Genomic DNA, 25,021 nt, shown 5'->3' with positions numbered 1-25,021 from the left:
AGCTATTATTAAAGACGTTATAGCAGGGCACTTGGAAAAGTTCAAGGTAATCAGGCAGAGTCAACATGGTTTTGTGAAAGGGAAATCATGTTTAACCAATTTATTGGAGATCTTTGAGGAAGTAACATGTGCTGTGGATAAAGGGGAACCGGTGGATGTACTGTACTTAGATTTCCAGAAGGCATTTGATAAAGTGCCACATCAAAGGTTATTGCAGAAAATAAAAGCTCATGGTGTAGGGAGTAACATGTTGGCATGGATAGAAGATTGGCTAGCTAACAGGAAACAGAGAGTAGGCATAAATGGGTCATTTTCTGATTGGCAAGATGTAACGAGTGGTGTGCCACAGGGATCAGTGCTGGGACCTCAACTTTTTACAATTTATATAAATGACTTGGATGAAGGGACCAAAGTCATGGTTGCTAAATTTGCTGATGACACAAAGATAGGTAAGAAAGTAAATTGAGAAGAGGACATAAGGAGGCTACAAAGGGATATAGATAGGTTAAGTGAGTGGGCAAAGATCTGGCAAATGGAGTATAATGTGGGAAAATGTGAAGTTGTCCATTTTGGCAGGAAGAATAAAGAAGAAGCATATTATCTAAATGGTGAGAGATTGCAGAGCTCTGAGATGCAGAGGGATCTGGGTGTCCTAGTGCATGAATCGCAAAAGGTTAGTATTCAGATACAACAAGTAATCAGGAAAGCTAATAGAATGTTATTTATTGCGAGGGAAACTGAATACAAAAGTAGGGAGGTTATGCTTCAGTTATACAGGGCATTGGTGAGACCACATCTGGAGTACTGTGTACAGTATTGGTCTCCTTATTTAAGGAAGGATGCAAATGCGCTGGAAGCAGTTCAGAGGAGGTTTATTAGACTAATACCTGGAATGGGCGGGTTGTCTTATGAGGTAAGATTGGACAGGCTAGGCTTGTATCCGCTGGAGTTTAGAAGAGTAAGAGGTGACTTGATTGAAACATATAAGATCCTGAGGGGTCTGGACAGGGTGGATGTGGAGATGATGTTTCCTCTTGTGGGAGAATCTAGAACTAGGGTTCACTGTTTAAAAATAAAGGGTCGCCCATTTAAGACAGAGATGAGGAGAAATTTTTCCTCACAGACGGTCGTGAGTCTTTCAAACTCTCTTCCTCAGAGGGCGGTGGAAGCAGAGTCTTTGAATATTTTTAAGGCAGAGGTGGATAAGATTCTTCATAAGCAAGGGGGTGAAAGGTTATCGGGGGTAGGTGGGAATGTGGAGTAATCAGATCAGCCATGATCTTATTGAAAGGTGGAGCAGGCTCGAGGGGCCGAGTGGCCTACTCCTGCTCCTAATTCGTATGTTCGTATGTAACCTGTGCAGCAGCTGGGGCCTGAAAATCAGCTTCACTGTCCCTGGGCTGGGAAAGGGGGACATGAGGCAACATTCTCCCTCTTACCCCTTTCTACACTCCTTTTACAGGGTTTTAGAAGTGGAGCATTTACAGACAGGAAGCTCAGACCGAACATCACATCAAGAACAGACAGAGTCGCTCGATTCATCAGGATCTGATTTAGTCAGTCCTCCGATCTGCTGGCACACCAGAGAGTTCACACTAATGAAAGACCTTTTAAATGTTCTGAGTGTGGGAAGAGCTTCAAAATCTACAAGTACCTGAAGCGACACCAGTGGCTACACACTGGGGAGAGCCCATTCACCGGCCCCGTGTTCCAGAAGGGATTCACTCAGTCATCCGCTCCGATGATACACACTAGAGAGAGACCTTTAACCCGCTCCGTGTGTGGGAAGGGATTAATTGCACCCTCCGTGCTGCTGAGACACCAGCTTGTCCATGCCGACGAGAGACCGTTGACCTGCTCCGTGTTTTTGAAGCGGTTCTCTCATTCTGCCACCCTCCTGAGACACTAGCTTGTTCACATTAAATGTTCTGACTGTGGGAAGAGCTTTAAAAGGTCCCAGGATCTGAAGAGACACCAGCTGGAGAGAGCAGGAGAGATTCTGATCACCTGCTCCGTGTGTGGGAAGAGATTCACTCAGTCCTCGAATCTGCTGGCACACCAGCGAGTTCACACTGGGGAGAGGCTGGTGAAACATTCCAACTGTGGGAAAAGCTTTCAAATGTCCCAGGAGCTGAAGGGACACCAGCAGAAGAGAGCAGGAAAGAGGCCATTCACCTGCTCTGTGTGTGGGAAGGGATTCACTCAGTCCTCAAATCTGCTGGCACACAAGCGAGTTCACACTGGGGAGAGGTCGGTGAAACATTCCGACTGTGGAAAAATCTTTCAAATGTCCCAGGAGCTGAAGGGACTCCAGGTGGAAACAGCAGGAAAGAGGCCGTTCACCTGCTCTGTGGTTGGGAAGGGATTCACTCTGTCATCCCACCTACTGACACACCAGTGAGTTCACACTGATGAGAGACCATTTAAATGCTCTGACTGTGGTAAGAGCTTTAAAAGCTCTGGGGAGCTGAAGATACACCAGCGAGTTCACACTGATGAGAGACCATTTAAATACTCTGACTGTGGTAAGAGCTTTAAAAGCTCCGGGCATCTGAAGGAACACCAATTGGTTCACACCAGGGAGAAACCGTTCACCTGCTCTGTGTGTGGGAAGGGATTCACTCGGTCAGCACACCTACTGACACACCAGCGAGTTCACACTGTTCTGTAGCACAGGGCCCTGTAGACAGCTGGGGTGACATGAACATGGAATGGATGAATGTTTTATAAATTCCTGTACTGCTGTTTAATCTTTCAAACTGTTGTGCTGATGATTCTCTTCGATTGACTGTTGATGGTGTTACATAGAATGTACATCACAGAAACAGGCCATTCGGCCCAACTGGTCCATGCCGGTGTTTATGCTCCACACCCACCCTACTTCAATTAACCCGATCAACATCTCCTCCCATTCCTTTCTCCCTTGTGTGGCTTCCTCATAAATGCATCTGTGCTGTTCACCTCAACTACTCCCTGTGGTAGCGAGTTCCCCATTCTCACCATTCTCTGGGTAAAGACATTTCTCCTGAATTAATTACTGGATTTATTAGTGACTATTTTAAGTTTGTGGCCTCATAAATATGATGAGATTCTGTTAAGCTGACCAGTATGTTGTTGTACTTTGTCTTTTTCTGATGAATTAAACATTACTGAGCCCTTGTACGCGTGTTATGGGATGAAGATTTTTTTTATTCATTCATGGGATGTGGGCGTCGCTGGCAAGGCCAGCATTTATTGCCCATCCCTAATTGCCCTTGAGAAGGTGGTGGTGAGCCGCCTTCTTGAACCGCTGCTGTCCGTGTGGTGAAGGTACTCCCACAGTGCTGTCAGGGAGGGAGTTCCAGGACTTTGACCCAGCGCCGATGAAGGAATGGCAATATACTTCCAAGGCAGAATGGTGTTTGACTTGGAGTTGGTGGTCATAGTCATAGTGTTATACAGCACAGAAAGAGGCCCTTCGGCCCATCGTGTCTGCACCGGCCATCAAGCCCTGTCTATTCTAATCCCATTTTCCAGCACTTGGTCCGTAGCCTTGTATGCTATGGCGGTTCAAGGGCTCATCTAAATGCTTCTTGAATGTTGTGAGGGTTCCTGCCTCTACCACCCTTTCAGGCAGTGAGTTCCAGATTCCAACCACCCTTTGGGTAAAAAAGTTTTCCCTCAAATCCCCTCTAAACCTTCTGCCCCTACCTTGGAACTATGCCCCCTGGTTATTGACCCCTCTACTAAGGGGAAAAGTTCCTTTCTATCTACCCTATCTATGCCCCTCATAATTTTGTACACCTCAATCAGGTCCCCCCTCAGCCTTCTCTGCTCGCTTCATAGCTGAAGTGCTCCAGCCCAGGTGACATCCCGGTGAATCTCCTCTACACACTCTCAAATGTAATCACATCCCTCCTATAGTGTGGCAACCAGAACAGCACACAGTATTCCAGCTGTGGCCTAACTAGCATTTTGTACAGCTCCATCATAACCACCCTGCTCTTATATTCTATGCCTCAGCTAATGAAGGCAAGTATCCCATATGCCTTTTTAACCACCTTATCTACCTGTCCTGCTGCCTTCAGGGATCTATGTATTCTATCAGGTGTTCCCATGTGCCTGCTGCCCTTGTCCTTCTAGGTGGAAGAGGTCGCGGGTTTGGGAGGTGCTGCTGAAGAAGCTTTGGCGAGTTGCTGCAGTGCATCTTGTAGATGGTACACACTGCAGCCACGGTATGCCGGTGGTGGAGGGAGTGAATGTTTAAGGTGGCGGATGGGGTGCCAATCAAGCGGGCTGCTTTGTCCTGGATGGTGTCGAGCTTCTTGAGTGCTGTTGGAGCTGCACTCATCCAGACCAGTGAAGAGTATTCCATCACACTCCTGGCTTGTGCCTTGTAGATGGTGGAAAGTCTTTGGGGAGTCAGGAGGTGAGACACTCGCCGCAGAATTCCCAGCCTCTGACCTGCTCTTGTTGCCACAGTATTTATGTGTCTGATCCAGTTAAGTTTCTGGTCAATGGTAACCCCCAGGATGTTGATGGTGGGGGATTCGGTAATGGTGATGCCGTTGAATGTCAAGGGGAAGTGGTTAGATGCTCGCTTGTTGGAGATAGTCATTGCCTGGCACTTGTGTGGTGCGAATGTTACCTGCCACTTATCAGCCCAAGCCTGAATGTCGTCCAGGTCTTGTTGCATGCGGGCATGGACGGCTTCATTATCTGAGGAGTTGTGAATGGCACTGAACACTGTGCAGTCATCAGCAAACATCCCTACTTCTGACCTTATGATGGAGGGAAGGTCACTGATGAAGTAGTGGAAGATGGTTGGGCCGAGGACACTGCCCTGAGGAACTCCTGCAGCGATATCCTGGGGCTGTGATGATTGACCTCCAACCACCACAACCATCTTCCTTTATGCTCGGTCTGACTCCAGCCAGTGGAGAGTTTCCCCCGATTGATTAGCATTGAGGTAATAGGGAGAGTAATAAGGGAAGCGAAACAGGACATTAGAAATAAATGAGAGACAAGGAAAGAAAAACTAAAGATCAAAGTAAGAAAGAGACAAACGAAGGAGATGAGAAGAAAAGAATTTGAGGAGAAAGTGAGTGATGATAAGAAACATTGAAATTTCAAAAATGAGACAGGAGAGGAGAAGGTAAGTAAGAAGAAAGAAAGATCTTGACTATCGCACCTTTCACAATTTCAGGACATCTCCAAGTGCTGTGCAGCAATTGCAGGACTTCTGAAGTGTGGTCATGTAGGAATGTAATGTAGCAGCCAATTAGGGATAGATGTGGTTAGGAAAGGCAAGAAGAGAAGGAGCAGGAAAGGAAAATATACGGACAAAATCAGGGAGGCAGTTTTTAAAAATTTGTTCATGGGACCTGGGTGTCGCTGGTAATGCCAGCATTTATTGCCCATCCCTAATTGCCCTTGAGAAAGTGGTGGTGAGCCGCCTTCTTGAACCGCTGCAGTCCGTGTGGTGAAGGTACTCCCACAGTGCTGTTCGGGAGGGAGTTCCAGGACTTTGACCCAGCGACGATGAAGGATCGGCCGATATACTTCCAAGTCAGGATGGTGTGTAACATGGAGGGGAACTTGGAGGTGGTGGTGTTCCCATGCGCCTGCTGCCCTTATCCTTCTAGGTGGTAGAGGTCACAGAATCATAACGGCAAAAAAAGGAGGCCATTCGGCCCATCGAGTCTGTGCCGGCTCTCTGTATAGCAATCCAGTCAGTCCCATTCCCCCGCTCTATCCCCGTAGCCCTGCAAGTTTATTTCCCTCAAGTGCCTATCTAGTCTCCCCTTGAAAACATTGCGTGTCTCCGCTTCCACCACTTCCGTCGGCAGCGAATTCCAGGTCATCACCACTCGCTGCGTAAAAAAGTTTTTCCTCACATCCCCCCTGTATCTCTTGCCCAAAACCTTAAATCTGTGTCCCCTAGTTCCTTGTACCATCAACTCGTGGGAACAGCCTTTCCCCGTCTAGCCTATCCAAACCCGTTATAATCTTGTACACCTCTATCAAATCACCCCTCAACATCCTCTGCTCCAAGGAGAACAACCCCAGCTTCTCCACCCTGCCCTTGTAGCTAAGATCCCCCATCCCCAGAACCATTCTGGTAAATCTCCTCTGCACCCTCTCAAGGGCCTTCACATCCTTCCTAAAGTGTGGTGGCCAGAACTGGATGCAAAACTCCAGTTGTGGCCTAACCAGCACTTTATAAAGGTTCAGCATAACTTCTCTAGTTTTGTACTCAATACCTCTATTTATGAAGCCCAAGATACCATATGCTTTGCTAACCACTCTCAATATGTCCTGCCACCTTCAGGGACCTATGCACATTAACTCCCAGGTCCCTCTGTCCCTGCAAACTCTTTAAAACTGTGCCATTAAGTGTATATTGCCTCTCCCTGTTCCTTCTGCCAAAATGCATCACCTCACACTTCTCTGTATTAAATTCCATCTGCCACTTGTCTGCCCAGTCTGCTAGCCTTTCTATGTCCTGTTGCAGTCGATTGGTATCATCACTGTTTGCCACACCCCCAAGTTTGGTGTCATCAGCAAATTTAGAAATTCTACTCTGTATTCCAATATCCAGGTCATTTATATATATTAAAAAAGGCAGTGGCCCCAGCACTGACCCTTGGTGAACACCACTGTCTACCATCCTCCAGTTTGAAAAACAGCCATTGACCACAACTTGCTGTTTTCTGTCCTTAAGCCAATTCCTAATCCAAGCTGCCACTGACCCACCTATTCCATGAGCCTCAATTTTGATATCCAGCCTTCTATGTGGTAACATAGGAACTTTCAAAGGCAATTGGACATGTCCTTGAAGAGGACTAGTTTGCAGGGTTATGGGGATAAAGCAGGGGAGTGGGACTAAATTCAACAACTCTTTTAAAGGGCCGGCACAGTCACGATGGGCCCAAGCACCTTCTGTGCTGTAAGATTCTATGAACTGTGTGAACTCGCTGGTGTCTCTTCAGGCTCTTCAAGCTTTTAAAGCTCTTCCCACAGTCAGAAAATTTAAATGGTCTCTCATCAATGTGAACAAGCTGGTGTCCCTTCATCTCCCCGGTGCTTTCAAAGCTCTTCCCACAGTCAGAACATTTAAACGGTCTCTCATCACAGTGAGCTCGCTGGTGCCTCAGCAGGTGGGATGGATAAACAAATCCCTTTCCACACACGGAGCAGGTTAACAGACTGTCCACGGTGTGACTGCGCCGACGAACTTCTGACTGACGGGGAACTGAATCCCTTCCCACTGTCCCCACCTTTACCCGGTTTCTCCCCGGTGTGACGGTGCACGTGTCAGGCGATCGGCTGAAACCGAGTCCACACACAGAACACGTGTGCGGTTTGTCCACGCTGTGATCGCTGCTCTCTCCTTCCATGTGCAAAGGTCGATGATATTCAGGTCCCGATGAATCCATCAACTCTATCAGATCTTAACATCAGTGCTGGACCTGCCCTGGGAGTGTTTGATGGGGACAGTGTAGAGGGAGCTTTACTCTGTATCTAACCTGTGCTGTACCTGCCCTGGGAGTGTTTGATGGGGACAGTGTAGAGGGAGCTTTACTCTGTATCTAACCTATGCTGTACCTGCCCTGGGAGTGTTTGATGGGACAGTGTAGAGGGAGCTATACTCTGTATCTAACCTATGCTGCACCTGCCCTGGGAGTGTTTGATGGGACAGAGTAGAGGGAGCTTTACTCTGTATCTAACCCGTGCTGTACCTGCCATGGTGGAATCATGTGAGACTCCAGAATTTTTATAAATAATTGATAGTCAGACATGACATAACAAAGTCAAACAACCTTATTCTGGGGAACACCACTCAGAACCGAGGGTGATCAGGAACCTGTTCTGGGTGAGTTGACGATGTTCTTGTTCTTCTTGCTCGAATGTCGCTCATGGTTCTCACTAAGTCTGGATGTTTTCTACCCTTACCTTCCTGAGTCTGTTGCTGGGCAGAATGCAATATGTAGCCTTGTTTTTCCAATAGTTCAAAAGCTGCCTTTGTTACGTTTCACCTTTCACAGCTGTCACCAGATTGCGTAAGCTTTGACCTTGAACAGTCTAGCAGTCTAGACAGTGCGGCGCTCCTTCAGTACTGCCCCTCCGACAGTGCGGCGCTCCCTCAGTACTGCTCCCCCGACAGTGCGGCGCTCCCTCAGCACTGCCCCTCCGACAGTGCGGCGCTCCCTCAGCATTCCCCCTCCGACAGTGCAGCACTCCCTCAGTACCGCCCCTCCGACAGTGCGGCGCTCCCTCATTACTGCTCCCCCGACAGTGCGGCGCTCCCTCAGCACCGCACTGGAATGCCAGCCTCACTTTATGTGCTCAAGTCGTTGGAGCGGGATTTGAACCCACAACCTTCTGACTCTGCTATCCACTGAGCCACAACTGACTCGTCTTTTACACAGTTTCATCATAACTTCCTTGCTTTTGCACTCTACGCCTCTCCTAAAACAGGGGAGTTATGATGAATTGTTAAACAATTTTTTTTTGCGGAGTGACAAAGGCTGTCTGTAGGAAACAATTGTGCATTTGAAAGAAGCTTGTATTGTGAAGCTTGTGCCCCTTTGCCAGGCCCGCTGCCTGCGGCCCCTCCCAGATTCCAGCCCCAGCTCTCTGCTGACTGAGCTGCTCTCACCTGGGGACAGCGCGTCACAATCGGCCTCAGACCACCTGAGCTGGAGACGCAGGGCCCGCCCCCGAGCCCCGCCGCCATTAGTTGGAGGACCACGCCACCCAGTTCAGTCCTCCCACCTCAGCCCTCGTCCTATTGGTCAGAGCTCCCGTCAGTCACAGGCCGAGCCGGCCTCCATCCCTTATTTCGGATTTCCAACATCTGCAGTATTTTGCTACCATCCCTGAATGGTCTCTTCCTCTGATGACGTCACAATCGGGCCCCAGCCTCAGCGCCGTGGGGTGAAAGGGCTCGCCCCCTTTCCACACCGCCATTGGTTGGAGGACCAGGCCGCCCAGTTGAGCCCGCCCATCTCAGCCCTCTTCCTATTGGTCAGCGCTCCCGTCAGTCAGAATCACATTGCTCCGGCTCACTCCGCCACTCAGCCCGGTTCAATCCGCTCCGTTCCGCGGAGGTCCCGCCCGCCCGACTCTCAGGTTTGGTTTTTCTCGTATTTAACTTTATAATCTCGCTCTCCGCTCCCCCACTCACCTCGATTTAAATCGATTCCCCAACACTTTACTTTACCCCGGCCGCTGATTCCGCCTCTTCCCCGGGCCCGGCCTTCCGTCTGTTTCCCCGGAGGCCCCGCGCAGGCGCACTGGCAGCCTCCTGTTATGGTGGGGCCGAATGAGCATGCGCGGCCCCGCCTCTCCACATTTAAAGGGACACCCACCCCCTCCACATTTAAAGGGACTCCCTCCCCCTCCACATTTAAAGGGACACCCACCCCCTCCACATTTAACGGGACACCCACCCCCTCCACATTTAAAGGGATACCCACCCCCTCCACATTTAAAGGGACACCGACCTCCTCCACATTTAAAGGGACTCCCTCCCCCCCCTCATGTGTTCTTCAGATTAAACAAAGAAGAAACATAGAAGATAGGAACAGGAGTCGGCCATTCGGCCCCTCGAGCGCCGCCCTCGAGCTCGGACCCTCGAGCAGTGGCGGCAGGTGGGCAGACCTGCGAGGGACGAGGCAGCTGAGCGGCGGTGGTTAAAAGCGGCTCCGAGTCCAGGTAGGCCTCAGACCAGCGGCGGTAGGCGGGTGGACCTGCGAGGGAACGAGGCGGCTGAGCGGCGGCAGTTTAAAAGCGGCTCCGAGACCAGGTAGGCCTCAGAGCAGCGGCGGCAGGCGGGCGGATCTGCGAGGGAACGAGGCGGCTGAGCGGCGGCAGTTTAAAAGCGGCTCCGAGACTAGGTAGGTTTACTAATCTGCAGTCTCCGAGCTCAGAGGGAGGGAGAGAAGTAAAAAGTAATCGAAGTGCGATGTCACCAGAAAGCAGGTAAGTGTTTGGTTGGTGAGTATTTCTCTCTGTGGTTTATAGTTACTAAGGTCTCTCTGGTGTAGCGGGACTGTTGGTAAACCATTTAACTGCAGTGTAATTGGTGGGATTGATTTAATTTAATTTAATTTCAATTAATTAAAGGGTAAGTCATGGAAGGACAGCCCGGCCACATGGTATGCTCCTCCTGCGCTATGTGGGAAGTCAGGGACACTTCCTGTGTCCCTGACAACTACGTGCGCAGGAAGTGTATCCAGCTGCAGCTACTGACAGACCGCATTGCGGTGCTGGAGCTGTGATTGGATGCATACTGGAGCGTTCACGATGCTGAGGACGTCATGAATAGCATGTTTAGGGAGTTGGACACACCGCAGGTAGAGGTGGACAGGCAGAAAGGGAAGGGGTGACCAACAGGCAGAGTACTAGGCGCAGGCAGGTAGTGCAGGGGTCCCCTGTGGACATCCCCCTCTCAAACAGATACACCACTTTGAGTACTGTTGGGGGGGATGGCTTATCAGAGGAAGGCAGCAGCAGCCCACTTCCTGGCACCAGGGGTGGCTCTGCTGCACAGGATAGGAGGAAAAAGAGGGGTAGAGCTATAGTAATAGGGGATGCTATTGTAAGGGGAATAGATAGGCGTTTCTGCGGCCGATGGCGTGTTGCCTCCCTGGTGCAAGGGTCAAGGATGTCTCAGAGCGGCTGCAGAATATTTTGGAAGGGGAGGGTGAACAGCCAGTTGTTGTGGTGCATATAGGTACCACCGATAAAGGTAAAAACTGGGATGCGGTCCTAAAAGCTGAATATAGGGAGTTAGGAGGTAAATTAATAAATAGGACCTCAAAGGTAGTACTCTCAGGATTGCTACCAGTGCCACGTGCTAGTCAGAGTAGAAATAGAAGGATATTTCAGATGAATACGTGGCTAGAGGAATGGTGCCAGAGGGAGGGATTCAAGTTCCTGGGACATTGGAACCGGTTCTGGGGGAGGTGGGACCAGTTCAAACCGGACGGTTTGCACCTGGGCAGGGCTGGAACCGATGTCCTAGGGGGAGTGTTTGCTAGTGCTCTGGGGGAGGGTTTAAACTAAGATGGCAGGGGGTTGGGAACCTGAGCAAGGGGACAGAGGAAAGGGAAACAAGGATAAAAGCAAAAGATAGGAAGGAGAAAAGCAAAAGTGCCAGTCAGAGAAATCAACGGTTTAAATCAAACATGGCCACAGTAAATAATAATTCTAATAGGTCTAAGAGCGTTAAAAAAATAAGCCTAAAGGCTTTGTGTCTTAATGCGAGGAGCATTCGTAATAAGGTGGATGAAGTGGCTGCGCAAATAGAGGTAAACAAATATGATTTGGTTGGGATTATGGAAACGTGGCTCAAGGATGGCCAAGGCTGGGAACTCAACATCCGGGGGTATTCGATATTCAGGAAAGATAGGCAAAAAGGAAAGGGAGGTTGGGTAGCATTACTGGTTAAAGAAGGGATTAACACAATTGGAAGAAAGGATATTAGCTCTGATGATGTGGAATCTGTATGGATAGACTTGAGAAATACCAAGGGGCAGAAAACGTTAGTGGGAGTGGTATATAGACCTCCAAACAGTAAGGCAGAGGTTGGGGCTGGCATTAAAAGGGAAATTAAAGAAGCGTGCAATAAGGGCACTTAAGTCATCATGGGTGACTTTAATCTACATATAGATTGGGCTAACCAAATTAGTAACAATACTGTGGAGGAGGAATTCCTGGAGTGTTTACGGGATGGTTTCCTGGACCAATATGTCGAGGAACCAACCAGAGATCAGGCCATCTTAGACTGGGTATTATGTAACAAGAAAGGATTAATTAGCAATCTTGTTGTCCGAGGCCCCTTGGGTCAGAGCGATCATAATATGATCGAATTCTTCATTAAGATGGAGAATGAAGTAGTTGACTCAGAGACTAGGGTCCTAAATTTAAATAAAGGAAACTACGATGGTCTGAGGCGCGAGTTGGGTAGGATTGATTGGAGAATGTCACTCAAAGGGTTGACAGTGGATAGGCAATGGCAAACATTTAAAGACCGCATGGATGAACTACAGAATTTGTTCATCCCAGTTTGGCATAAAAATAAAACAAAAAAGGTGACTCAACCGTGGCTAACAAGGGAAATTAGGGATAGCATAAGATCCAAGGAGAGGACATATAAATTGACCAGAAAAAGCAATAATCCTGAGGATTGGGAGCAATTTAGGATTCAACAAAGGAGGACAAAGGGATTAATTAAGAGGGGGGAAATAGAGTATGAGAGTAAGCTTGCATGGAACATAAAAACTGACGAAAAGCTTTTATAGATATGTGAAGAGAAAAAGATTGGTTAAGTCAAGCGTAGGTCCCTTGCAGTCAGAATCAGGGGAATTTATAATGGGGAACAAAAAAATGGCAGACCAACAAAATACATATTTTGGTTCTGTCTTCACAAAGGAGGACACCAATAACCTCTCAGAGATGCCAGGGGATATAGGGTCTGATGAAAGGGAGGAACTGAAAGAAATCAGTATTTGTAGGGAAATGGTGTTAGGGAAATTGACGGGATTGAAGGCCGATAAATTCCCAGGGCCTGATAATCTACATCCTAGGGTACTTAAGGATGTGGCCCTAGAAATAGTAGATGCATTGCTGATCATCTTCCAACATTCGATGGAATCTGGAACAGTACCCATGGATTGGAGGGTAGCTAATGTTACCCCACTATTCAAAAAAGGTGGTAGAGAGAAAACGGGGAATTACAGACCGGTAAGCCTGACATCGGTAGTGGGGAAAATGCTAGAGTCCATTTGAAAAGATGTAATAGCAGAGCACTTGGAAAACAGTGACAGGATCCGACAAAGTCAACATGGATTCACAAAAGGTAAATCGTGCTTGACTAATCTACTGGAATTTTTTGAGGATGTAACTGGTAAAATAGATAAGGGAGAACCAGTGGATGTGGTGTATCTGGACTTTCAGAAGGCCTTCGATAAGGTCCCGCATAAGAGATTAGCGTGTAAAGTTAAGGCACATGGGATTGGGGGCAAGGTATTGACTTGGATAGAGAACTGGTTGGCAGACAGAAAGCAAAGAGTTGGAATAAACGGGTCTTTTTCCGAGTGGCAGGCAGTGACTAGTGGGGTACCGCAAGGATCGGTCCTTGGACTCCAGCTATTCACAATATTTATTAATGATCTAGACAAGGGAACTAGAAGTAATATCTCCAAATTTGCAGACCACACAAAGCTGGGTGGGCGTGTGTGCTGTGAGGAGGATGTCGAGAAACTCCAGGATGATTTGGACATGTTGGGTGATTGGGCAGAAACATGGCAGATGCAATATAACGTGGATAAATGTGAGGTTGTCCACTTTGGTGGCAAAAACAGGAAGGCAGATTATTATCTAAATGGCAATAGATTGGGAGAAGGGGAAGTGCAACAAGATCTGGGTGTCCTTGTGCACCAGTCGCTGAAGGTAAGCATGCAGGTGCAGCAGACAATTAAGAAGGCAAATGGTATGTTGGCCTTCGTAGCGAGAGGGTTTGAGTACAAGAACAAGGATGTCTTGCTGCAGTTGTACAGGGCCTTGGTGAGACCACATTTGGAGTATTGTGTGCAGTTTTGGTCGCCTTATCTGAGGAAGGATGTTCTTGCCATGGAGGGAGTTCAGCAAAGATTCACCAGGCTGATACCTGGGAGGGCAGGAATGATGTATGAGGAGAAATTGGGTCGATTGGGCTTGTACTCGCTGGAGTTTAGAAGAATGAGAGGTGATCTCATTGAAACTTATAAAATTCTTGACAGGACTGGACAGACTAGATGCAGGAAGGATGTTCCCGATGGTCGGGGAGTCCAGAACCAGGGGACACAATCTAAGGATAAAGGGTAGGCCATTTAGGACAGAAATGAGGAGGAATTTCTTCACCCAGAGAGTAGAGAACCTGTGGAACTCTACCACAGAAGGCAGTGGAGGCCAGTTCATTAAATATATTCAAGAAGGAGTTGGATATATTTCTTAAGGCTAAAGGGATCAAGGGGTATGGGGAGAAAGCAGGGACTGGGTACTGAATTTGGATGATCAGCCATGATCGAATTAAATGGCAGAGCGGGTTTGAGGGGCCGAATGGCCTACTCCTGCTCCTATCTTCTATGTTTCTATGTTTCGATGTATAGCCTGCTCTCTGGTTTGCTCCAGAACGTGCTGTTCAACGGAACTATCCCGAAAACATTCTATGAACTCCTCACCTAGGCTACCTTTGCCCATCTGATTTTTCCAGTCTGTATGTAGATTAAAATCCCCCATGCTTATTGCCATACCTGTTGAGTCTGTGTTTTCAAATGTAGTTATGCTGAATAACAGGACACAGACTACAGAAGTAATTAAACAGGTCTTTAGTGAATGAGGGTCAGGGCTGAACTGGGATACAATTTGCTCCGCAGGGTTTATATACCGGTGTGGTCACCACCGGTACTACAATGTACAGGAGCCATCAAAAAGTAGTCCATCACCTTAAGGTATCCTCTTAAGGTGGTACAGGTTACATACACTACAATTCCTCCCCTTTTAGCTTAACAGTGTACACCCCAAATTAAACATTACATGGATAACATATATACAATTTTTACACAAAACTGTTCAAAGATTCAGTCTTTGAGGAGGCCTCCTGATCCGGGCCGGATAACGCCTTTCAGGGGTCTCTGGTTCTCGTTGCTGGGGTGACTCATCCATTTGATCTCCTATGTATTGAACATCATCATGTACGTTCGAGTCTGAGGTAGATGCTACAGGCTCAATAACTTCTTCAACTGGTGTCCCTGCCGTAGACATGGGGTCGACCCTTGTTCTCGATTCCACAAGTTGGTCAGCATGACGTCGTATTACGTTCTCTCCAACGTCTACCGTGTACATCAAGGGTCCTTGTCGGGCACGAATTGTTCCGGATTGCCATTTATCATCCCTATAATCCCTGGCCAACACTGGTTGTCCTATTTCGAAACTCCGAGTGGCCTTGTTATTTACGTGCTGGAATTGCTTGTTTTCGACTTCCCTTCGCACATTGGGTTTTAACAAATCCAACCGGGACCGCAATCTCCTGTTATAGAACATTATGGCAGGGCTTTGATTTGTCACTGCATGCGTGGCGTTTCGATACGCCATCAGGAAATTGTCCACCTTGTGTTGTAGTGGAATATGGTCTTCGCTCATGGCCTTTATTGCCTTTTTGAACGTTTGTACAAATCTCTCGGCGAACCCATTTGTAGCCGGATGATATGGGGCAGATGTATAGTGTTTCACCCCATTCTTTTTCATGAATTTCTGGAATTCTTCTGACACGAACTGTGGCCTGTTGTCTGAACATATTTGTTCCGGCAACCCATTCCTTGCAAATATGGTTCTTAGAACTGCGATCGTCTTCTCAGAGGTAGTGGTCGACATCTTAATCACTTCTGGCCATTTAGAATGTGCGTCTACTGCTATTAAAAACATGGAATCCATGAATGGACCTGCAAAGTCGATATGCACACGTTGCCATGGGGTTGAAGGCCATTCCCACGGATGCAGCAGTGCAATTGGAGGTGCATTTTGAACTTTCTGGCACCCTGAGCAGCTTTTAGTCAGATCCTCTATTTGTTTGTCGATGCCTGGCCACCACACATAAGCCCTAGCAAGGCTTTTCATCTTGACTTCATGCAACTCTTTCAGAACTCTCCCTTAATTTAGGAGGAATAATCACCCTTGTTCCATACATCAATGTTCCTTGACATACGTGATGCGCTTTCAACAATACCAAAGACTACGAGATGGACTTAAATGAAGTAGGCTTTTATTGACTAAGAACTAGAGCATGCCTCTGCTAGTGAATCCATCCTAAGAGCTCTCGGGGGAAGGGTGGTGAGTCACCTTTATACCCGGGCTTAGGGGTGGAGCCAGGGGCTGAGACATGCCTGGACTTGTACAGGGTTAACAGTGGTTTACCCCACAGGCATGTACAGGTTAACAGTGGTTTACCACAATACGGACAGCTGTTCTCGTCTGGCTGAGAATGCTGGTAACAGTGGTTCGCCATGTGCTGGCCATCCCTTCACTGTCAAATCGTAGACCCGAGACAGTGTCGGGTCGTTTTGGGTCTCCCTCTCAATACCCGCATTGGTGACTGGTAAGCATTCGATGATGGTCGAGTGAAATATCTCGACAGGGTCAACTGCCGGTGCCTCTTCCGCTATAGGTAGTGGTAGGCGCGACAGCCCATCAGCATTACCATGTTGCTTTGTACCTTTGAATTCAATATCATATTGATGTGCCCCTAGGAAAAGGGACCATCTCTGAAGCCTCTGCGCCATCATTACCGGAACACCCTTCTTAGGGTTGAAAATGGAAACCAACGCTGGTGATCTGTCAGCAGCGTAAACTTTTGGCCTTGCAGGTAATGGTTAAATTTCTTAACTCCCCACACGAGGCTGAGGGCCTCCCTATCTACCTGAGCATAGTTGCGCTCAGCGGAGGTCAATGATCTGGATGCGAACGCGACTGGCCTTTCCAAGCCATTTGGAAACTTATGTGAGAGCACTGCCCCGATACCACATGGAGAAGCATCACAAGCTAAGCGAATAGGCAGCGTTGGGTTAAAGTGAGCCAACACTTCCTTAGAGGTGATCAGTGCCTTGCTCTTTTGAAAAGCCCGCTTACAATCATCGCTCCACTTCCATGGTATTCCCATTTGCAAAAGAGTGTTTAGCGGGTGTAACACCGTGGATAAATTTGGAAGAAACTTGTGGTAATAGTTAACCAACCCAAGGAACGACCTCAACTGGGATACATTTTCCGGTGCAGGAGCTTTCACAACAGCTTCGATCTTGTCAGGTGACTTATGGAGCCCCTCCCGGTCAATGACGTGGCCGCAGTACGAGATTCGCTTTTGAAAGAACTCACATTTCTGGCGATTAACTCTGAGCCCATATTCTTTCAATCTGGTGAGCACCTGCTCCAAATTCGCGAGGTGTTCCTTATCGTCATCTCCTGTAATCAGGATGTCATCCAGGTAGCATTGTGTGCCTGGAATTCCCTGCAATACCTGCTCCATGGCCCTTTGCCAAATCGCTGGAGCCGATGCCACTCCAAAAACCAGTCTATTATACCGATATAAGCCCTTATGTGTGTTGATCGTGAGATACTGGCGTGACGCTTCATCAACTTCCATCTGTAGGTACGCCTGCGCCAGGTCTATCTTGGTGAAGTGTTTCCCGCCAGACAGCGAAGCGAAGATATCTTCAATCCGCGGAAGTGGATATTGCACCGTGTGAAGAACCGGATTAACAGTAATCTTGAAATTGCCACAGATGCGAACCTTCCCAGGTTCCCCCGGCTTGTTGCTCAACGAACGCTTCATGACAGGAACAATGGGTGTGGCCCATTCGCTCCAGTCCACCTTGGACAGTACCCCTGAATGTTCTAACCCTTCCAGCTCTGCTTCCACAGCAGGTCGTATCGCATAAGGTACCAGTCTGGCTTTGAAAAATTTTGGGTTTGCATGTTCTTCAACTTTAATGTTTGCCGTAATTCCTTTCAGTGTTCCCAGTCCCTGTTGGAACACCTCCTTAGCATCGTCTAATATTTTGGACAGTCGTTTAGGTTTGACGTCGTCCTCCTTACAGGCATTTACAGTCAGTGCTTTTATGGAATGCCAGTCCACATTTATTCTCCGGATCCATTCCCGCCCCAGTAGTGGCGGACCTCCATCAGGTAACACATACAAGTCCATTTTCTGACTTTCTTTACCATTGTAGACCACGTTTACTTTTATCTTTCCTTTGGGGTATACTATTTGCCCCGTGTATGTTTTCAATACAATCTCCGTATCCCTCAGGGGAATGTGCGAGAATAACCTTTTGTAATCATGCTTATTCATGACCGTTAATGCCGATCCAGTGCCCAATTCCATCTTCACTTGGACTCCTGCTATCCGAAGCATAACCCAGATAGTCTGGTGGTCTGCTGTGTTACCTACATTATGTATTTTTAGACAACCCAGTTCCTTACTGCTGGAGTCTGAATCCATCTTCTGTTCATCCGAACTGTTCTCTGTCACCTTGTGTACTTTTTTGTACTTCTCCTGCGGCGACTTTTTGCTGCTGGTCTTCTTCCCTGACCGGCAAACTCTCGCTATGTGACCAAGTTTGCCACATTGCCTGCATTCTTTATCTTTGAACCAGCACTGGTTCTGGTCATGCGTTGTCCTTCCGCAACGATAGCACTTTACTACGCCCAATGCCATTTCATTGGTGCTGAATTCCAATGGCCTTTGCTGTATCTCTGCAGCGCCTCGTGCTGCTGCCTCATGCGATGCTGAAATGCTGAAAGCTTTGTCCAGCGTAAGATCCTTTTCCTCTAGCAGTCGCTTCTGGGTTCCTTCCCTTAGGAGCCCACACACAAACTTATCTCTCAGTGCATCTGCTAGTCCTGTACCGAACTGACAGTACTTTGATAACTTGCGCAGTTCGGTTAAGAATTCAGCGTTGCTTTCTTCTTTAAGCTGAATTCTTTTGTAGAATTTAAATTGTTCCGCTATCAGCAGCGGCGTGGGGTTTAAATGCTCTTGCAGGATAGTAACAATATCCGTGAAACTCTTTCCTACCGGTTTATCTGGTGTTACAAGGTTCCTTAATAACCCGTACGTCTTCGCACCCATCGAGTTTAATAGGGTTAGTGCTTTCTTATCCTCCGGTACCTCATTCGTTGTACAGTAAACTTCGATGCGTTCCACATAAGTGGCCCAATCTTCTACACCGCTATCAAAAGCAGTGATGTTACCCGTTTTTGGTATCCTTGTTGAGTTTCCTTTCCTTCGGATATGATTATTATTTTATTTTATTTATTTATTTTTTTCTTCAAAATGGCGGCTTCCCGCGCTTGGCAGCTTTTCCCACGCTTGGCGGCTTTTCCCGCGCTTGTCTTCTTCCCCCGCCGACTCAAAATGGCGATTACCGCGCTGTTGCCGTTTACGCCTCCCAGCGGCCCTTTATTTTCCCCTACGCTGCTGCTCTTGTTCCCCGCCGCTCCCGCGGTCCTTGTGGTCATAAACGCTTTTCTCGCTGCTGCGCGTCTCTGCCCCGATTGCAGTCCGGCCCCTGACACCGGCTGCGGTCGTGTTCTCCGCCCTTTTCGTCATTTTCCTCCCCTTCTTTTACTGACAACTCGGCCGACTTCCCCCCCCCGTGCCGCTTGATCGGGCTTACCCGCCGCTGTCGTCGAAGGGATGTTCACTGATGTTTGACTTCGTGGCCAGAACCCAACCCGGGTTCCCGATGGCCTCCCGTGCGATGCAATGCCCTGCAGGATGTTGAGGGTGGATGTCCTTGTTCGACGCCCGTTTCAGAGGGCGAAGCTTCCTTTGATGAAACTGCCGCTGGGTAAGATCAGACTCGTCGCCACTGTTGAGTCTGTGTTTTCAAATGTAATTATGCTGAATAACAGGACACAGACTACAGAAGTAATTAAACAGGTCTTTAGTGAATGAGGGTCAGGGCTGAACTGGGATACAATTTGTTCCGCAGGGTTTCTATACCGGTGTGGTCACCACCGGTACTACAATGTACAGGAGCCATCAAAAAGTAGTCCATCACCTTAAGGTATCTGATGTAAGAAAAAGGAGACTTACCATCAAGTAACTTTAAAGTAAGCTTTAAGTAACTTATAAACACACTATATACACAAGAGAGGTCTTTACCATGCCTCTGGTGGAAGCCTCTTACAATACTGAACAGACCAGTATTTATACCAGTCCAACAGGAAGTGACATGACAGGAAGTGAGGTATGTACCCAGTTCATAGTTCATAGTTCACAGGAAGTGATGACATAACTTCCCGGAAGTTATCATTTTTATCACATTCTTCCCTCCTGCAGGATTAGGAGGCTGTGGTCTACCTTTTGGTCCGCAGCCGCCGAACAAGGAAGAGTCGCACCCGTTTGGATTCCCGTCGTAGAGGGTCGCTGGTCCACTTACATGCGGTTGGCCATTGGTCAGAGTCTGTGTGGCCTGGATTGCCCTGTGAAGGGTCGGGGAGATCATGGCTTCGAGTACGAGCCCCAATAGGTTCAAAGTCGGACTGCCTCTGTTCAGAGGGAGGTGCAGAGCTGGTCTGTGGCGGATCAGTACTTTCATGCGCGGTACTGGGAGGGTCGCAACCTTGAGCACGGGGTTCTACCGGCACCAAGCTAGTTGGTGTCCGATCAGGATCCTGGAGAGGGGTACCCGATAGGTCCCAAGAGTTTCCTGGTGAAATGCCATCACCCGATGTCCCACTAGGTCCTGGTGGGCAGGGAGCCAGATCCCGTAATGATACGGTAGATTCTCGGCCGTCGGAATATCGTATGTTTGCATAGGTGGGGTTGGCATCGGTTAGTTCGACCTCGTCTACAAGAGGGTCATTTTTAGATGTCCGAACGTATCTTCGGAGTAATACAGGTCCAGGAGTAGTTAGCCATGACGGGAGTGATGTCCCATGAGATGAGCGACGCTGGAATCCAAAGAACCGCTCATGAGGTGTAGTATTTGTGGCTGTAGAAAGCAGGGACCGTATAGAGTGCAATGCATCCGGAAGCACTGTTTCCCATTGCTGGTCTGGTAGGCCCCGAGATCTTAAAGCGAGACGTACGGAATTCCAGATGATACCGTTATACCTCTCTACCTGCCCATTTCCGATGGGATGGTATGGTGTTGTTTTGCTTGTAGCAATTCCCCGTTCTGAGAGGTAGTCCTTGAGTTCCCTTGACATAAAGGATGGACCCCGATCTGAGTGAATATAAGCCGGCATGCCACAGAGAGAAAATACCTGCTCAAGGCAGCAGATTACTGTGGACGCCAGCATATTGGAGCAGGGGAAGGCAAACGGAAAACGTGAATATTCGTCGATCATGGTGAGCAAATATGTGTTCCGAGTTGAAGAGGGCACTGGGCCCTTAAAATCGATGCTAAGTCGTTGCATCGGTTGGGTTGCATGTATGAGTATACCATCTGAGGGGCGGAAGAACTGAGGTTTTAATTCCGCACAAAGCCGGCATTCTGAGCATATTTTCTTTACATCTCCAGTGGAAAAAGGGAGATTCCGTGATCGTACGAAATGTAGCATGCGCGTAACGCCAGGATGACACAAACCATTGTGGACATCCATGAGAGTGGAGGATGACATAGTGGAGCAGAATGCCCGTGTGAGGGTGTCCGGGGCCACATTCTCCTTGCCAGGCCGATAGAGAATGGTATAACCAAAAGAGGCCAGTTCCATCCTCAAGTATTTTATTCTTAATTTTGGTTTGTTTTCGATTATCGAGCATGAAGGCGACTGATCGTTGGTCCGTGATCAATGTAAAGTGCTGGCGAGCTAGAAAATGGTTCCACTTCCGTACTACCTCTATGATGGCTGTGGCTTCTTTCTCAACCGGAGGATAATGTAGCTCAAGTGTTTTACTTTCTAGTAGACGCTGGCGTATAAATGGAGAAGCAATCCCGCAGATGAAAGCATCACGAATCATTTCTTGGCGGTACAGCTCAGCTGAGGCTGCCTGAAAGTTACAATCTACGCTGAGCCTGCGAAGTTCTTGCAGGAATTCGTCAATTGATTCCCCTGGCCCTTGTCGGGCTGTGGCCAGTAGATGTCTAGCATAGACCTCATTTGGGGTCTTCGCATACAGTTTCTTAAGTGCCCGAATCACCTCTTCGTAATTATCCCAGTCATCAACATATTCGAACACTTTTGGGGTCACATAATTGACAAGTATCTTCAATTTAGCAGGAGCATCCGCTTTACATTCATCCAGAAAATTCTCAAAAGTACGATACCAATGCTTCCATACCCTGCCAGCTGCTGGTGTATTCGGGTCGAAGTCCAGACGAATAGGTCTAAGGATTTTCTCCATGATGGGTGGTTCCCTGGATCCTTAACTTCCGAGTTTGTCTGAAGGTCTAGTATTTGTCAGTGTAAATATTTATGTTACTTAAATTGATGTAAGAAAAAGGAGACTTACCATCAAGTAACTTTAAAGTAAGCTTTAAGTAACTTATAAACACACTATATACACAAGAGAGGTCTTTACCATGCCTCTGGTAGAAGCCTCTTACAATACTGAACAGACCAGTATTTATACCAGTCCAACAGGAAGTGACATGACAGGAAGTGAGGTATGTACACAGTTCATAGTTCATAGTTCACCGGAAGTGATGACATAACTTCCCGGAAGTTATCATTTTTATCACAGTATTCTCTTAAGATGGTACAGGTTACATACACTACAATACCTTTCTGACAAGCTCCCATTATTTCTTCCTTTATACTCCATCCTACCGTGTGGTTACTGTTTAGGGGGCCTGTACACCACTCCCACATGTGACTTCTTGCCTTTATCATTTCTCATCTTAACACACAGGTGCAGCAAGCAATTAGGAAAGCAAATGGTATGTTAGTCTTTATTACAAAAGGATTGGAGTATAAGAGTAAAGAAGTCTTACTGCAATTATATAGGGCCTTGGTGAGACCACACCTGGAGTATTGTGCACAGTTTTGGTCTCCTTACCTAAGGAATGATATACTTGCCATAGAGGGAGTGCAACAAAGGTTCACCAGACTGATTCCTGGGATGGGGGGATTGTCCTATGAGGAGAGATTGAGGAGACTAGGCCTATATTCCCAGGAATTTTGAAGAATGAGAGGTGATGTCATTGAAACATACAAAATTCTTACAGGGCTTGACAGGGTAGATGCAGGGAGGATGTTTCCCCTGGCTGGGGAGTCTAGAACCAGGGGTCACAGTCTCAGAATAAGGGGTCGGCCATTTAGGACTGAGATGAGGAGAAATTTCTTCACTCAGAGGGTGGTGAATCTTTGGAATTCTCTGCCAATATATCCTTTCTGAGGTGCGGTGCCCAGAACTGTACACAGTGCTCCAGGGAGTTCCTGGGAGTTAATGTGCGTAGGCCCCTGAAGGTGGCGGGACATATTGAGAGAGCGGTTAACAAAGCATATGGGATCTTGGGCTTCATAAATAGAGGTATTGAGTACAAAAGTAGAGAAGTTATGCTGAACCTTTATAAAGCGCTGGTTAGGCCACAACTGGAGTATTGCATCCAGTTCTGGTCACCACACTTTAGGAAGGATGTGAAGGCCCTTGAGAGGGTGCAGAGGAGATTTACCAGAATGGTTCCGGGGATGGGGGATCTTAGCTACAAGGACAGGTTGGAGAAGCTGGATTTGTTTTTATTAGAGCAAAGGAGGTTGAGGGCTGATTTGATAGAAGTGTACAAGATTATGACGGGTTTGGATAGGGTAGACAGGGAAAGACTGTGCCCACGAATTGATGGTACAAGGACTAGGGGATACAGATTTAAGGTTTTGGGCAAGAGATACAGGTTGGATGTGAGGAAAAACTTTTTTACGCAGCGAGTGGTGAGGACCTGGAACTCGCTGCCGACAGTTTGTTTTCAAGGGGAGACTGGATAGGCCCTTGAGTGAAATAAACTTGCAGGGCTACGGGGATAGAGCGGGGGAATGGGACTGACTGGATTGCTCTACAGAGAGCCGGCGCAGACTCGATGGGCCGAATGGCCTCCTTCTGTGCCGTTATGACTCTATCACTCTCTGAGGTCTAACCAGGGCTTTGTATAGCTGTAGCTTATAAGGAGAAACTGTTTCCAGTGGCAGGAGGGTCGGTAACCAGAGGACACAATCCCAGCTTCTCCCGTCTCTCCACAGAACTGAAGTCCCTCATCCCTGGTCCCATTCTCGTAAATTTCTTCTGCACCCTCTCTAAGGCCTTGACATCCTTCCTAAAGTGTGGTGCCCAGCGGAAGCCTAGCCAGTGTTTTATAAAGGCTTAGCATAACTTGCTTGCTGTTGTAATCTATTCCTCTATTAATAAAGTCAAGGACCCTGTTTGCTTTTTTAACAGCCCTCTCAACTTGTCCTGCCACGTTCTAAGATTTGTGTACATACACCCCGAGGCCTCGCTGTTCCTGCACACCCTTTAAAATTGGACCATTTAGTTTATATAGCCTCTCCTCATTCTTCCTACCAAAATGAATCACTTCACACTTCTCTACATTAAATTTAATCTGCCACGTTTCTGCCCATTTCACCAGTCTGGCTACATCCTCCTGAAGTCTGTTACTATCCTCATTGTTTGCTACATTTTCGTGTCCTCTGCAAATTTTGAAATTATGCCCTGTATCCCCAAGTCCAGGTCATTAATATATTATCAATAAAGCTGTGGTCTGAATCAATGTTCACGTTAAGTTGCGCGGCCATGCAGCGGTCTGGAGGTCCCGCGCAGGGGGCTCACCGCCCTATAAATGGAATAAAAGCGCATGCGCGGAAATTTGAATGGGCTGTGCAGCCCGTTAAAGGGGCCGCAAACCTGAAAAAAAAATTAGAGAGAACATTGGTCCTAATACTGACCCCTGGGGAACATCTCTGTTTACCTCCCTCCAGTCTGAAAAGCAACCGCTCAACACTACTCTCTGCTTTCTGTCCCTTGGCAGAAAATGGGGAGGGGGCGAGAGCAAACAGCACCTGATTTCTCACCAAGCACTCAGGGGAGCAGGGGATTAGCCCTACTTTAAATGTCAGTCTCTTACATATACATTATAAAAAGGGAGACACTGTCCCTTTAAAATCAGTCATCCACGGGGACGTGGTCCCTTTAATGAAAATCATATAGAAAACAAGAGTGCCTGTCTCTTTAAGAGAACCCCCACCACTCTCATATTTCTCTTAAAGTGCTTGAAATGAATAATTAAAAATGCTGAAAATTAATATTAAGAAAATTAATTCAGGGAGAAGAAATATTTTTACTCGTATTTGTTCCACAGGGTTTGTTATTTCATCAATTTAAAAGCGAACTTCTTTTCTTTAATAAAAAGTATCTTCTGCAAAACAAAATTAGTTTGAGCTGTAAAATGTGAAAGGAACATTAAAAATAAACTTTCCCAGGCTCAGCTCGAGGAACAGCACCTCATCTTTCGATTGGGCACTTTACAGCCTGCTGGACTCAACATTGAGTTCAACAATT

The 25,021-nt window shown here is 47.6% G+C and overlaps 2 protein-coding genes across 2 annotated transcripts in view; both read right to left on the bottom strand.

Moving 5' to 3' along the window:
• The window catches only part of LOC147119043 (uncharacterized), a 453,069-nt gene that overhangs the window by 171,583 nt on the left and 256,465 nt on the right, over nucleotides 1–25,021 (bottom strand). The gene's annotated exons all lie outside the window — the stretch shown is intronic.
• Nucleotides 1–25,021, bottom strand: part of LOC147119047 (uncharacterized) — a 230,851-nt gene that overhangs the window by 158,536 nt on the left and 47,294 nt on the right.

The sequence above is a fragment of the Somniosus microcephalus genome, chromosome 4 (assembly GCF_052327205.1).
Source record: "Somniosus microcephalus isolate GS21.2 chromosome 4, FLI_Smic_1.0, whole genome shotgun sequence".
NCBI classification, from domain to species: Eukaryota; Metazoa; Chordata; class Chondrichthyes; order Squaliformes; family Somniosidae; genus Somniosus; species Somniosus microcephalus.
This window is presented reverse-complemented; position numbering and strand designations above follow the sequence as displayed.